Below are 15,560 nucleotides of genomic sequence, written 5' to 3'. Positions count from 1 at the left end.
AACAAAAGAAAAAAAAACATGCAAACAAACCTTCTTCAACCAAGTATATTTGTTTTTTCTCTTTTATTGTGATACCCTTAGTATATGAAAGGTAATTATAAAATATATTTATTTTTATGAACCATATTATATATATGTATATATATACACTTTTATTGTTTCTGTGAGGTATGTATACTTTTAATATCTATTTTTTGTCATAAATTCCCACACATGCAAGTTTAGAATTTCTATCGTTGAGCAAAATTTTCACACAAGGCCCAAATTAGCTATCCACCACGGCCCAACCAGCACCCAAACTTAGCCCCCCATAAAAATAACTATAAAAGAAATTACTTTATCCACAGTATATTTTTTTGAGGGATTACAGTATACCTGGACAAATTGGCCGGCCCGACACGGCCCGGACCGGCCAGGATTACACGGGCCAGGCACGACACTTCCCAGCCAGGCACGCGTGCTGGCCTCCCCGGCCCAGGCACGGCAAAGTTGCCTCACGGGCCGGCTCGACGGCCCACCTAGCTCGCTGGCCTCTGGGCTCACTGGCCATCCGTCGCCTTCCTCCCCCCCCCCCCCGCTGCATCCCAACCCTAACCCCACTCACTCACCACTCTCCCCTCCACTCACTCACTTCCTCTCGCACTTTAACCTCCCCCGCCGCATCGCCGCATGCCTCGACGAGCCGGACCGCGTGACTGCGCCCGCCGACCGCCGATCTGTCACATGTCACGGCAGATCTTGGGGCTCACTCACCGGTCCTCTCCACTCACCCGCCACCTCTCGCCCTCGCCCCTCCCCCCATCGCATCGCCGTGCGAGTCGCTGAGCCCGCAACCGTGCGACTCCGCCCGCCGACCACCGCATCAGTCCCATGCCACGGCCGGTCTTGTGGCTCATTCACCTCTCTTCTCCACTCACTCCAACATCTCGGCCATCTCCCCTCCCCCCGCCGCATCGCCGCGTGCGTCGACCGTGCGACTCCACCCACCGACCACCGCATCGGCATGGCTAGGGGCTCCGACGAGCTGTGTGCGGTGCGACCAACGAGGACGGGCGCAACGAGCTTACTGAAACGGGCGCCGGTGCTCGGTCTGGTCCCGTTCCCCTCGCATTCGCGGCGGTGTTCGTCTCCGGCGAGGTGGCAGGTGGATCTGAAGCGCGGCAGTTCAGGGGGGAATCGCTGGGAGGTGGAGGAAGGACAAAAAAACCATGGTAGGTGGGACAAAAATTAACCATAGAACGGAGACTACCAACTGAGACATTAGGAGTAGAGATAAACTCTATAAAGGTTTGGTGTTGTGATGCAAGCGTTTGAGGCGAGAGAGATGGCTCCCCTTCCTCCCCGCTCCTCCTAGCCCCCCCACCCTCCAGCCCAGCCGCCAGCGAATCCCCACCGTCTGCCCACCCAGCACCTCCCCTTGCCATGGCGGCCCCAAGTGCTGACCCTGTCGAGCCCCGGGCGACCCTCTCCGACAACCACGTGTCCTCCGGCGACCGCTAGTACGATTTGGAGAGCGAGTCATCGGCCCGCTCGTATAGCAACGCCGCACGCACACCGCCGGCTATGCCCGCACCGCTCGCTCTCCTCGCTCCCGCACGCGCCGTCGACAAGCCTCGACTGCCCGTTGCGAGCCGCATCGGCCCCCGCTCCGAGGTGCACCGTGCCCCTGGTGGCGTCCAGGTCGATGCCGACGGCTTCCAGCAGCCGCAGCACCGAAACCGTCGCCGCCGCCCCCGCCAAGACGACGAGCCCAACACGACCCCATGCCAACGGCGCAGCCCATCCCCGGAAGAGGTCGCCGGACTCTGCTTCCGCTGCCTCGACCCTGGTCATCATGTTCGGGACTGCACCAACAACATTCGCTGCCGCCGATGCCTGGAATCCGGCCACGACTCGCGCTCCTGCCACCCACAGTGCCGGAGAGCCGTCCGGCCCGACCCTAACTGCGCTCGCCCTGCTGCTCGGGCATGGGCGCCCCAGGTCGCGCAGCCACCTCCGCCTCCTCCCACCGCCTCGGTCGCTGCGCCCTTGCCGCGCGCGCCGGAGCCGGTGAGGATTATCATGTCGCATTCTGTGGAGATGGAGGAGGCCGAGGAGGTCTTGTCCCGTGCAATGGTAGCCTCCATCACCGGCAACAGGCCGACCGTGTCCGCTACCGAGGTGGCCGATGTGCTCCTGACCTCCCTCGAGCTCGAAGACGGCGACTTCACGGTACACGCTCACCACCCCAAGGATTTCCTGGTCCTGTTCAGCTCACGCACGACCATGCGCCGCCTCAATGGAGACCATTTCATCCGCGCCCCGCGGTTCAGCCTCTCTGTTCGGCCGTGGAGCAAGCTGGCGCATGCGGGCTCTGGCCAGTTCAAGTATCGTGTTGAGCTTGAGCTTCGGGGCATCCCCGCTCAGGCCTGGCATCTATCGACTGCTGAGCACATCCTGGGGGAGAGCTGCTGGATCGAGCGGCTTCATCCCAACACGCGCTCCAAAGAGGACATGGCCACATTCCGGCTGGCAGGGCGTGCGCATGATCCGGCCAGCATCAGCCGCGCTGCTGTTCTTGAGATCGTGGAGCAGATTCCAGCAAGGGTATGTTCGGAAGCGCCTACCATCAGGACCCTCACCTACCCAATCTCCATCGCTCTTGCTCGGGCGGAGAGGATCGGAGCCCCTGTGCCTAGCAATCAGGGAAGCAATGGACCTCGCGCTGGTGATGGAGATGGCACCGGAGGCGGCACCGGAGACGGCCACGACCATGCCCGAGGCAATGGCCCGGGCCGGGCGCGTCGACGCGGCCGCAAGCGCCGGCGTACGGAGGCGCCACCTATCGGACGCGCAGACGGCATGACCATAGACACCTTGGGCTGGCGCGCTAGGGGCCGCTCCGTGCACGTTGATGGCCTGTCCGTCGCGCATGCATGGCCGGTGCCGCCAACCATCGCTGCGCCGCCGTCCGTACGGCTTGGGAGATGCTCCATGGGCCCATGGCCAGGTCAGCATGGTCGGGCAGATCAGCAGGGCCCCTCCAACCCACGTCAACATGCCAGAAAAGGAAAAGGGAAAGGATGGCAAAGGCAGGCTTTGGCCGCGGGCCAGACTGGCCCTGCCACAGCCGCTGATGGAGACGCCAGGAACGGGCAGGAGGGGAAGCGGGTGGCCCCCAGATCGATGTGTCCGCGCATCCCACCAACGCAGAACCCCGCCATGTGCCCAGCATGGCACTCCCATTGGCGGCAAGCACCCCAGAAGGATCAAGAGATTCAAACACCGCCCCATCCCCCGTGGAAGATTGCGTGGATCTCGCAACTAGCTCGCATGATCTGAGGGACTGTCGGGACCTGCCCGATTTGAGCGAGGTGCCAGACTCGCAGCCCGTGACGGCTAGTTGGTCGGGGCAAAGCGGCTACTCGTCAGCTGCGCCACCTGACGTGGCCACGTCTGCCCCCGCGGACCGGTCCTGCGGGACCCACGAGCACACTACTGGGAGCGTGGATGCATGCCCCGCCACGAGCGCGGTCCCCCCTGTAGAGGCAGCCAGCCCACCACCCCCGGTGATAATCATGCAAAGGCCCCAGGCCCAGCAGGCCTTGGCGAGGCCCAGCTCGGAAGTGGAAGCCCGCACGCCTACCTCCAATGGCCGAGGCCCAATCACTCTCGCTGAGGGGCGCTTCGCTTCCCCGCCGATCACCATGAGACGATCACGGGCCCGTGCCCCCGTGTCGCAATCCTTGACGCTGGGTGAATTCCTGGCGGCTGCAACCAAGCACATCGCCGCAGCCTTGCCGACGCCCGGGAGGAGGCCGCGCAGGCCTCTGAACTTCGCCCCACGCCGCGGCCGCTCCGCGGCCAATTCATCCCCGACGGCGGTGCCCCCTACAGCCGAAAGACGCGCGCATGTCCAGATCTTGCATACCCTGGGGATCATTGGGACGAACCAAAAGATTTCATCCACCGAGATGCAAACCTATGAGGGCATGTTCGCAACACCCATCCCGCTCGCGATGCTCAAGGCCATTGCTGCCCTGGTCGATCGAGAGATCCCGGAGGGTTTGACCAGCCTGCCGACCACACCGGCACGGGTCGAGGTTGCGTGTGAAACCTAGGAGTGGCGCACGGTTTCGCTCGTCGATCCAATATTCATGGATCACGGCCTCAGGATTGTAGTGTGGAATGTGCGTGGCCTTAACGCACGCGCTCGGCGCTTTGCCGCCCGCTCGCTGTTGGACACCACGGCTGCCTCCATTGTATGCCTACAGGAAACAAAGATGGAATTGCTCTGCTCGTCTGTTGTGCTCGACACCCTTGGCTCGGAATTTGATGATTACACATAACTCCCGGCGAATGGCACGCGAGGCGGCATTCTTCTGGCTTGGAAGAGCAGGGTTGTATCTATCACGCACCCTCTGTTCACCACGAACGCCCTCACCGCCACGGTGACCACGGCCACGGGCGTACCCTGGTGGCTTTCGGTCGTGTACGGACCCCGGGATGACGCGGACAAAATTGTGTTCCTGCAAGAGCTCCGGGACATCCGTGCGGCTTGCCCCGGACCATGGATGCTATGCGGAGACTTCAACCTCATCCTACGTGACGAGGACAAGAGCAATGGCAACTTGAATAGGCGAATGATGGGCAGGTTTCGCCGCCTTGTCAATGATCTCGCCCTGAAAGAAATTTACCTCAATGGGCGCCGCTTTACATGGTCCAACGAGCAGTCCCCGCCTACCCTGGTGCACCTAGATCGCGTGCTCTACACCTCGGACTGGGAAGACGCACACGGCGAGTGCCATCTCCGCTGCCTTGCGTCCGTCGTCTCGGATCATTGCCCGCTGCTGTTAGACTGCGCACCCATGCCCACGGCGTACAGGCGCTTCCATTTTGAGGATTTCTGGCTCAGGCTAGATGGATTTCAAGACACGGTGGCCGCGGCCTGGGGCTCGGTTTACGACCCGGACCCCTTTCACCGCTTGATGTTGCGCCTTCAGGCCACAGCCCGTAGACTCACCAGCTGGAGTGCCAAGTCTACTGGCAGCATTCGGGACCGAATGGCCATTTCCCACGAGCTCATATCACGGTTCGACAAGGCCCAGGAGGACCGCGCTCTATCACCGCCTGAAGACTGGCTGAGGAAGCACCTCAAGATCACATACCTTGGCCTTGCGTCCCTGGAGCGCACCATTGCCAGGCAGCGCGTGCGCATTGCCACGATCAAGGAGGGCGACGCCAATACAGGTTTCTTCCATCGGCAATGCTCTTTTCGCCGACAGAAGAATCGAGTATACAGCCTCGCAGTGGATGGGCACATACTCACAGACCAGGACACGATGGCGCGAGATGCTTTTGAGCATTTTGACAGGATACTGGGCTCGACTGCAGACAGGGAGCTCATGTTAGAGTTGGACCAGCTCATCGAGCCTTGCGACCTCTCCAGCTTGGATGCACCATTCACCATGGAGGAGGTCTGGGACGCGATCAAACGCCTCCCCGCCAGCAAGGCGCCGGGACCTGACGGGTTCACCGCCGAATTCTTGCGGGCCTGCTGGACAACTGTCCGACACGACTTCATGGATGTATTCCAGCAGCTGTTCTAGATGAGAGGTCGCGGCTTCCACAAGCTGAACCAAGCCCTGATGACCCTGCTCCCCAAGCGAGCCGATGCCCAACAGCTAAGCGACTACCGGCCGATTTGCTTGATACATCTTGTGGCCAAGATCTTCGCCAAGGTCCTCTCGTTACGCCTCGCCCCGAGGCTGGATGTTCTAGTCAGCCGGAACCAAAACGCATTCATCCAGGGCCGGAGCCTCCACGATAAATTTATCCTGGTCAAACAATCTCTACGGATGCTACACCAGCTAGGGGCTCCCCGGATCATGCTGAAGCTCGACTTAACGCGCGCCTTCGACACCATATCATGGCCATTTCTATTTGAGGTCCTGCGACAATACGGGTTCGGAGACAGATTCATGGAGTGGCTCGCAATCCTGCTTTCGACAGCGAGCACTCGCGTCCTGCTGAATGGTGAGCCAGGCCCTCCCATATGGCATCGCGCTGGCCTGAGAAAAGGTGACTCCGTGTCCCCCCAGCTCTTCGTGCTTGCCGTGGACACGCTTGGCAGGCTGATGCGCCGGGCTATGGAAGCCGGCATCCTGCGGCAGCTACATCCCAGGCGCCCCATCCCAGCGATCTCTCTCTATGCGGATGATGTGATGCTATTCTGCCACGCCACACCGGAGGATGTTGCCGCCATCAAAGGAATCCTAACCTTATTCGGCAAGGCGAGCGGGCTGCTGGTGAACTACGCCAAGAGCTCGGCCACCACCCTGCATGGCGACCCGATGGCCGATGAGGCGACCTCCCAGCTTGGATGCCCGGTAGCGCAGCTCCCCATATCTTACCTCGGCATTCCGCTGACGACACGTCGACCCACTGCCACCCAGCTGCAGCCCCTCGTCGACTCGGTGGCTGCCAGACTCCCGACTTGGAAAGCGTGGCTCATGAACAAGGCTGGGCGGCTCGCCCTGGTCAAGTCCGTTCTGTGCGCGATTCCCGTGCACCAGCTGCTCGCGTTAGCCCCGCCTAAGAAAACATTGAAGCAGCTGGAGAAGATCCTGAGAGGTTTCCTGTGGGCCGGCCGCGCCATTGCCAATGGCGGACACTGCCACGTCAATTGGCGCCATGTATGCAGACCCATCGAGTACGGCGGCCTCGGGGTCCGCGACCTTGAACACGCTGGGTTGGCACTGCGCATACGATGGATGTGGCTTGCCCGCGTGGACCCTGACCGCGCCTGGCAAGGGCTTGACATGCAATTCACTAGTGAGGAGCGAGAAATGTTCTCTACATCAACCACCATGAGCATCGGCAATGGTTTGACGGCACTGTTCTGGGAGGATCGCTGGATCAACGGGCAGTCTGTCCTTGACATCACCCCATTAATCCACCAATGCATCCCCAAGCAGCGACGAAAAGCACGGATGGTTGCCGATGGGCTAGCCAACAACACCTGGGCGCGCGATATCCAGGGGACACTGGGGCTGCATGAGATAGGCCAATACCTGCTCCTCTGGCATGCTGTGAGCCACACCACCCTTTCTAACGAGCCGGACCGCTTACTCTGGAGGTGGACGGCCAACGGCTGCTACTCGGCGCAATCATGCTATGCGGCAAGTTTCCAGGGTTCTACACGATGCCCCTCATGGCAGCTGGTATGGAAAACCTGGGCACCACAAAGGGTGAAGTTCTTTCACTGGTTGGCAGCCCAAGATCGCTGCTGGACGGCCGAAAGACTCGCCAGGCGTGGGCTAGATCATCACCCTAGGTGTCTCCATTGCGACCAAGCAGTCGAAACGCTACAGCACCTGCTCCTGGCCTGCCCTTTTGCACGCCAGACATGGCACACCATTCTCAACTGGCTCCAATTGCCGGCCCAGCCGCCAGATCAAGAGCCCAGCGTCATGGAGTGGTGGCGGCACGCAAGGGAGGGAACACCACTGGCGCAGCGCAAAGCCCTCAAGTCTATCACTTTGCTCGTCCCATGGATGATATGGAAGCACCGGAATGCATGCGTCTTCGATAATGCTACACCATCCATCGCAACACTAGTGGATAGGATCAAAGAGGAGGCCCGATGTTGGGCAAAGGCAGGCGCCCAGGGGCTTCGGGTTGTCCTGCCCACAACCTGGGATGTACACTGACCAATTACAAAAACATGTAACGACACACCTCCTAGGAGGCCTTCCATCTTTTCAATGAAATGAAACGCAAAGGCTTTTTTCGTTTTCTCAAAAAATAAACTCTATAAAAATCAATGAAAAAAGTAGCGCGCTATAACAAAATAGGAGCAGCCTTAAAATATGCTATTAGCAAGATATGTCGCACTATGGCATTCTATTAGCGAGGCAGTGTACATTGATTTATTTAGCTAGACAATTCTATAGCATGCTAATAGCGGTGCTTTTTTCAGTGAAAAATACATTACAAATATATTAGTAGTAGACTCAAGGAAGCATCAATACATTTGTCAACATGCATTCCCTTGAATGGTAGCTTAACAACCCATCACAAAATGGGTAGTTAGGGAAGATGTATACAAGAGGAGACGACAACATGTAGTCAATTTAAAACACAAGTATAAGAATTATACTCTGCTTTAGTGCAAGCCATTCAAAAAGCATACTTGATTCAAGTTTGGATATGAGAACACCATGACAAAAAGCATACGTCGATGCCTCACCGTGCACCTCTCCTAGTCTCCCTTTCCTCCGTACATTTTTCGCATCCTCAATTCCTCCTAGCGTTCCTTCAAACAAGAAAATGTGAAGGTATTTTTTTCAAGGGGCATCAACACAGAACCATGACCTTCGCATCTTCTTGAAGACTATTGGCGAGTGAACCTTCATGCGGAGCCATGTTTTCCATTGACAACGTCCTCCGTCCTGGCCTATATCACAGAAGTTCTTTTCCATCAGACCTACAATGCCATATAACAAGATGATTTAAGAATGAACGTGTAAGTATTCCTAGCATGCAAAGCATAGCAAATTCGAGTGCCAGAACATAACAGTGAAGTTGTACACTTTCATGCGGAGTTGAGCTTCAATACAATGCCAGAGCTCTATCTTCAGCGAACTGGTAATATGAAAATATCAGTACCAAAAATATAATCGTGAAATGGTGAGCACGAACTTAACTTTGGATGTTTAGTGCCAATTATGATGCCCAACTCAGTTGATCTTACCACGGAGAATTATATAACAAGCATTGAGCGTTAAATAGTTTGAAACCTTATACTTAAGGTCACTTGTCTATCTGATTGTAAATGACAGGATGCAATATTACATTATCATTACTTAATTGAAGAATATAATTATATTTACGATTGTTATTAAAGCAATCTTCATACACAAATTCTAGAGCATCAGATTTCTCTTTGTATAGAAGGTCCTAAAATCAGTGAGCTCTAGAAACTTCAGGCAGAAAATTATCGCGAGGGCATACAAATTGAAGTATAATTTGAAGAATCAACCCAGGAAACTACAACCAGGAACCATTTTATTTCGGCTTCAGTTCCTAATTTTTTTAATATTGACTATCTATTGTGGAAAAGAGTGATTTATAACCTCTGTGTCCATATCAGTATGTCCCAGTTTCAGTCGTCATCATTTCAGTTACAGTTTCCTCTCGTGCAAGCCCCAGATCAGTAAGCTTCAGCTTCTTACAGTTTGTAGTAAGCAAAAAATTATCTGCCTACACAAAACTTTTATTAGGACATCGTAAAAGCATAAAAAGTGTGACAGAGAAGCTACAAGGTAAAGCAAGCAAAACAAAATGGTAAGACTGATAGGGAGAAAGAAACAAATCATGAGTGAACCATGAACAGGTACTAAAGCAAAGCAGATACCATGGATGTGAAATCAGGAAAAATTTAGATGATTAACGGACCAACTACTGAAAATCAAAGAAGCTGAAGAAGTGTCGTAAATAGTTAAAAGCAGATGCCTCTAACCCACTTGATTCTACAAGTAAATAAGCAACATATCTTACTGCTGAATGCAATGGTTGGTATCCAAACGGGAAAAGGGTACATCATCTTTAACCTGTTGACACTATGACAGATTTAATCACCATTAGAAACAATCCTGATTAGAAATGCATTAGGATTTCTAATAAACCCCATGATACAGCAAATTGGTATTATGAATCAAAATGTTTAGAAATCATGTAATTCTACCGCAACAAGTTTATTATGAATATTGAACATATTAAGGAGAAGTGTCTTGGCAAAAATAGAATAAAAGCATTCAGGATAAGAATCTCACCTGCCAATGGAACCTAATCCAATAAATATAGGTAAAGATGAATAAAAACTTCCCATGGCAGTGCTCCAAGTCATCATGATTTGCACACAGAGAGTCGGGCCCATTGCCTCCGCGTCTGCTCCCAGCTCCATCAGCGGACCACCACCATATCCCGCAGCAGCTCCAGCGGCGTCCCTTCCGATCGGGGGCGACCACATCAGCGCCCAGCACAAGCAGCACACACACGGACGTCCCCGCCACGACGTGCAACAACATCAGCCCATCGGCGGCGGTGCGGGGCCTCCACATTGGCGCGCAGCTCGAGCAGCCCATGCACAGCTCGAGCTAAATACCCATGCCTTGCCACTTGATGATAAATAAAGTATGGGTTCGTTAGTTAATATATTTAATCAAATACGCCGAGTACAACATATGTTCAGTTTTATCACATCTCATATATACATTATTGATCTCATCAAACATTTTTGAATGTTAACATACATAAACAAAAGGTCATATCGTAACTCCTAACATACATACATGAATGTTAGCACTGTCACTGTCCTAGGGGTAAAGAATCTGCATTGTTTCATAACGAGTCTCGCCACTTTCTTTTGTTCTTGTGGTTACTCTCATAATCATAGACAATCTATTTTTGGAAAGATCGGGACGGTGTTGCAATTACGCATGTCAAGAGAAAGCTGATCAGATGCCATAAGCCCATAATCATGTGCGAAGATGAAACTTAGAACGTGCCTTGCACTACAATAAAAAATTTTACCTCTCATATTTGCAGACCCAATGGGTAATAAGTAATCCATATGCACCCTTTCTCCGAGCCACATCATGGTCGCCCCCACGCTCGTCAGCAAGCTTGCCTTCCTCACGCACACTGCTTAGTTTCGGCTTCACCACTGGCAATATTTAGTGAATACAAAAACACTGACCTAAAATAGATAAGCTTGATTCTTCACTGTAGAGAATAATTTGGAGGTATTAGCAAAGACATGTACCCCATAATTTTGCCTGACATAATGGTGTGAGCATTAGAAACATTGAAACAAGAGTCTGTCAATTCAGTAAACTCATAAGACCAAGCAGAATGACATTTCCAGGACGCAGTTTTGTTGTTGCCTTTCCTAGTCAAACTTCCAGGACACCACGGGCTACTGTACATATAGATATAGACAATAACCTGCACAACTCAATAGGTATACTCGACATGGCCCCCACAACTCAATATGTGTGCTCTCAAAATAGAACAGGAAAGTAAAGACATGTACATGGATTCATTCATGGAGTTGAATAGTCAAACATAGATATAACTGATCCAAAAAAGAATCAGTAGCAAACCACGACTAATGCAGATCACCAAGCTAATTATGAACCGAAACATACCAAAAACCCATCACGAGAATAGTGCATAACTTGAGCTTCCCAATTCAATCCACTATGACCAAACTATCACTTGATTTCTGGATTCATTTAATTTGATGTTGAACAAATATGACGGCAACGGAGACTTGACGACCCAGGGCGGTGTGATGATGGGCTTCCCGAGGTCCTGCTAATGCGTTCCTACGAGAAACAATGTAGGTATATGTAAATGTAACTACCCGCCCTCAGTCCACACAGATTGGAAAAGATGCATAATATTTAAATAAATGAATTAGAAACACTACCATATTAAAAGAACAAATGATAAATGTTGTTCAACCTTTATGTGAATACCGCAATCGGAAGATGAAAACAAAAAATATTTAGAATTCTTGAGAACTAACAAAATAGCACAAAAATGCAAACCTAGAATGTTGTAATGAATAAGCAAACAATTACATGGGCAACCTTAATTTGGCACATACAAATACACATATTCTGGGAGCCAGGTCATATGATTATTAGCAAGATTTTGTAAAAACACTATCTATGACTTCTGCATGACCAAGGCATCCGAACGTTTCAGTGGAGGCGGTAGTGAATAATCCTAGCAGATCTGGAAAAAAAATGCAAGGCATGGTAGAGAGGGCCAAGAGAATTACAAAATGGGGAGGCTCGTCTTGGTGGCGGGAAGTCTCCGCAAAGCCCCACAGCCTGTGACTTCTCCTGTGATGTTATGCACTGCTCTAGGCATGTCACCGCCGTTGAGCATATCAAAGATAGGGAGTTCTCCTATATGGCAGCTGTGATGATGCCCACCTAAAAGTGACATGTTGGGAGGCGGTGATAAGTGTGGCGGCAAGGAATCCCTCGAAGAATGATTAGTGAACAATCAGACAACCCAACAGTCACCCAAAAAAGATACAATTCCATCTTTTAAGACAACATTTTATACTGAAAAGAGTATTTTGGCAATTTACTAAAATGCATATTGATATGCTTTTTGCGAGTATAGTTAGATGCTTTAAATGTTCTTTGACATCTGAAAGTATTTTCATTCCTATACCATACAAATCATAACATTTCATTAGGAGATTATAAATAGCAAGTTCTGCGACCACATTGGCAGACTGGATATCATACATCTAGGTACTCCCTCCGTCCCAAAATTCTTGTCTTAGATCTGTCTAGATACGGATGTATCTAATACTAAAACATGACTTGATACATCCGTATTTAGACAAATTTAAGACAAGAATTTTGGGACAGAGGGAGTATCATGAACTAATGATAAGTAGATCATACTACAAACCATGCTTGTTCATATAATACTCTGATCTTGTTCAGGGAGGTGTACTGACTATAGACATGAGATATTCACATGTACACCAGAAATTCGCTATCATAAATAAATCACTTGGTCTACAAATAGAATCAGATAAAAGAGAAGAAAAAAGTTCCGCATGGTTAATAACATTTTGGTGAAAGAATAATAGAAAAAATTGCATATGTACGACAACTTCAGCATCACAAACCTAAGGCACCTCAGCAGACATGGATGATCACATCAGTGTGTGGCAGTAATGCACTAATCCCTACTATGAACCAGAAATCACATTTGCTTCAGTCAAATTAAAAAGCCGTTGCACATAGACTATGAACTACATGGCATCTGAACTCACCGTTTTAGTGCTCAAACTTTTGCTCTTTAAGCTTGACGGTTTTTATTACTTCTCTCGACAAATTGTCAAGTTATCCTATGGGGAAAGCATTTGCATCATTTAGTCAAATAAGTGGAGTAACAACATGTACTCTCTCTGGTAGTTTTTAAATAAGTGGAGTAACAACATGTACTCTCTCTGAACTATCATTTGGTTGTAGAACTTTAAAATCAAATCCAATTAATTGGAACTAAAGAAATACAGTAGCAAACAACTTATAGCTAAATATGACCTCTCCATTCAGCTTAAAAAAGAAGTGCCAAATCAGACTTGGATGCATCCACTAATATTTCTAAGTAGGTACAATCAGCGCTCTATTAGAAAGAAAAGGAAGAAAAAAGCATGTAGGTGGTGGTGGTGTTTCAAAAAATAGTTTGACCCGCCACAATAGAAGGCAATCCAGTTTATCCTCACCGAATTGACTCGCCTTTATTTCCTAGGATGTACTGCAGGACCTCTTTGAGCTGAATAAAAAGTTTTACTAACCTAGAAACAAAATCATAACATTACAATAAGAGTGGATTAGAGAAATTAGCATGTTGTCCTTAATAATAACAGAAAAATAAAGGTTATGGAAACTAAATGTCAAATCTGGATAGCAATATATAGAACAGTCTCACTGTTATAGCACACCAATTTCTAAAGTGAATCGCCTAAAAACACAATTTATGCATGAAGAAGTTCATATATAGTGAGTCATATAATGAAGATCTGTATATTTGTAGGTTGTAGCAACCAGTGGCAGTTCAACCAGCTTGTACGACCCATCAAAAATATTAAGTATAAAAGCGATTCAACATGGCCGCAAAACTGCAACCTGATAAATTTTTCCAACGTTGGTTGCAAACGTTTGGACAAGTTTTAGTTTAGTAAAGCTTACCATGTAGTTAAGACTGCAAATGTGGTGCATACTGCTGTCATTCTCACCACACATTGATCGTTGGTTTGGTCCTGGGAGAACAAAGGAAGAACTGTGAAATTAGGCGGCCGCTTTCATCGATGACCGATCCACACACCGGACTCATAACCGTGTAAGATAAACAGCACAACAAAGTAGTGAAGGCATTAGCATTCAAATTCCGACCCAGCATCCGTGACCTCCCATCCATCTTAATCTCAGTACTTGATATAGACTTGCATTTATTCCAGATGTATGTTTGTGCCAAACAATTTAATATGGACGAAAAAATAAAGAGAAAAGAATGCTAGTTCTTCAGAAAGTAGAAAGAACTGATGGTTACTTCTAACCAGGGGAACTTAATTCTTAATATACAAGCAAGAATCAATACTGAAAGGACCATAATCAGAAAGAAAAAATAGGCCCGTAGTAACATCATTATTCACGTCGACCATAATCAGAAATAAATGTCTAATTTTTGTATGTGCAAGGACGGACTATGATGCTGCACCTACTTCAGGCTCTACATGAGGCCCTATCATGGCCAGGGTTGTTGGGGCCTTCTTCTTGGCCTTCGTGGCGCCTCCATTGATGACAAAAGGAGAAGTCGACATGGCATATCTCAGCGAGCCGCTTCTTCTCGTTGTTGGTTTCCCTATGGCCGTGATCCAGATCTGTGGGTATGAGATTTGGATCGAGGGAAGGGAGAAGGGAGGGGAATTGAGGACTTACATAGGGGAGTCCGCGTTGATGGGGATCTCAAGGTCGATCGAGCCGCACGTTTTCATCCAAGGCCGCCATTTTCTTGGGGGCACGCGGCGCTGGTGGAGACCATTGCGGAGGGGAACCGAGCGGCATCGGTGGTGGCGATTCTGGAGACCGATTTCCCCTGCAGCTCACGAGATCGGGAGGGTGAGGGTGGGACGCGAGAGAAAAGGAGAGGTGGGCACCCTGGACCTGGAGGCCTCGCTCGTTCCTGCCTGCGTGCGGGTTGTGGAGGGTTTTTTTTCGCTGGTTTTTCTTCGGAGGTTTATTTTCGTTCGATTTTGTCGCTTGCGAGAGAACTACGTGAACGTGGTTTTGGTTGGGTTTTTTTTGGAACTGGGAGGTGGGAGCAGGTATAAAAAAAACCATGATGGGTGGGAGGTGGGAGCAAAAGTACCAAAGAAGTACCAAAAAAGACCATATTAGGTGGGACGAAAATAAAACCCGGAACGCGGACTACCAACTGAGACATTAGAAGTAGAGATAAACTAATATAAGACATTTTAGATCACTAATTTAAAATGTCTTATATTAGTTTACATAGGGAGTAGTATATAAATGGTTTAGAATTTGTATTGTCATTTATCTTGGCCCGCCCAGCTTTTTGTTTGTAGCTCCTCCACTGAGTTACATTTCTCATTTATGTATACAAATGCTTACTGTTCGAGTAGTATCATAAGTATATGATCAACAGATTAGCTAGCCTGAGATTGGCTCCTTAGGTCCATCAGTTTTTTGGGCCTTCTTTTCCGGTGGCTCAAAGGCAACGAAGGTGATGTCAATCCGTAGTTTACTTCTAATGGCTGCATGTCATGTAATAGAGCAAAAATATTTTTTACTGCTTCGTCATCATGGCCTAATTGTGTTATTCTTTACTCCATGCTGAAAAGCGAGTAAAACACGCGCTTTAATGTGTGTTCAAAAATATATATTCTTCAAATTAAATCATGGTGTGTAATAATATATTTGCAGAAAATGAATAATGTTGATATCCTTGGATGAAAA

At 49.8% G+C, this 15,560-nt stretch overlaps 1 long non-coding RNA gene across 11 annotated transcripts; it reads right to left on the bottom strand.

The window, feature by feature from the left end:
- Positions 1–8,009: 8,009 nt before the first annotated feature.
- On the bottom strand, positions 8,010–14,757 carry LOC123148781 (uncharacterized). Of its 11 annotated transcripts, none has more exons than XR_006474126.1 (6): positions 14,523–14,537; positions 13,773–13,843; positions 13,307–13,378; positions 11,834–11,990; positions 10,576–11,372; positions 8,010–10,160 (listed from the first exon to the last, which is right to left on the bottom strand). It is a non-coding gene; the product is annotated as an uncharacterized lncRNA (long non-coding RNA). The 11 variants fall into 11 exon arrangements; XR_006474124.1 differs by lacking the exon at positions 14,523–14,537 and adding an exon at positions 14,306–14,490; XR_006474123.1 differs by lacking the exon at positions 13,307–13,378 and having other exon boundaries at positions 14,523–14,754.
- Between the last annotated feature and the right edge of the window lie 803 nt (positions 14,758–15,560).

This window comes from Triticum aestivum, chromosome 7A, assembly GCF_018294505.1.
Source record: "Triticum aestivum cultivar Chinese Spring chromosome 7A, IWGSC CS RefSeq v2.1, whole genome shotgun sequence".
In the NCBI taxonomy this organism is placed as follows: domain Eukaryota; kingdom Viridiplantae; phylum Streptophyta; class Magnoliopsida; order Poales; family Poaceae; genus Triticum; species Triticum aestivum.
Note: the sequence above shows the minus strand (reverse complement) of the source record. Positions and strands in the feature narration are given on the sequence as shown.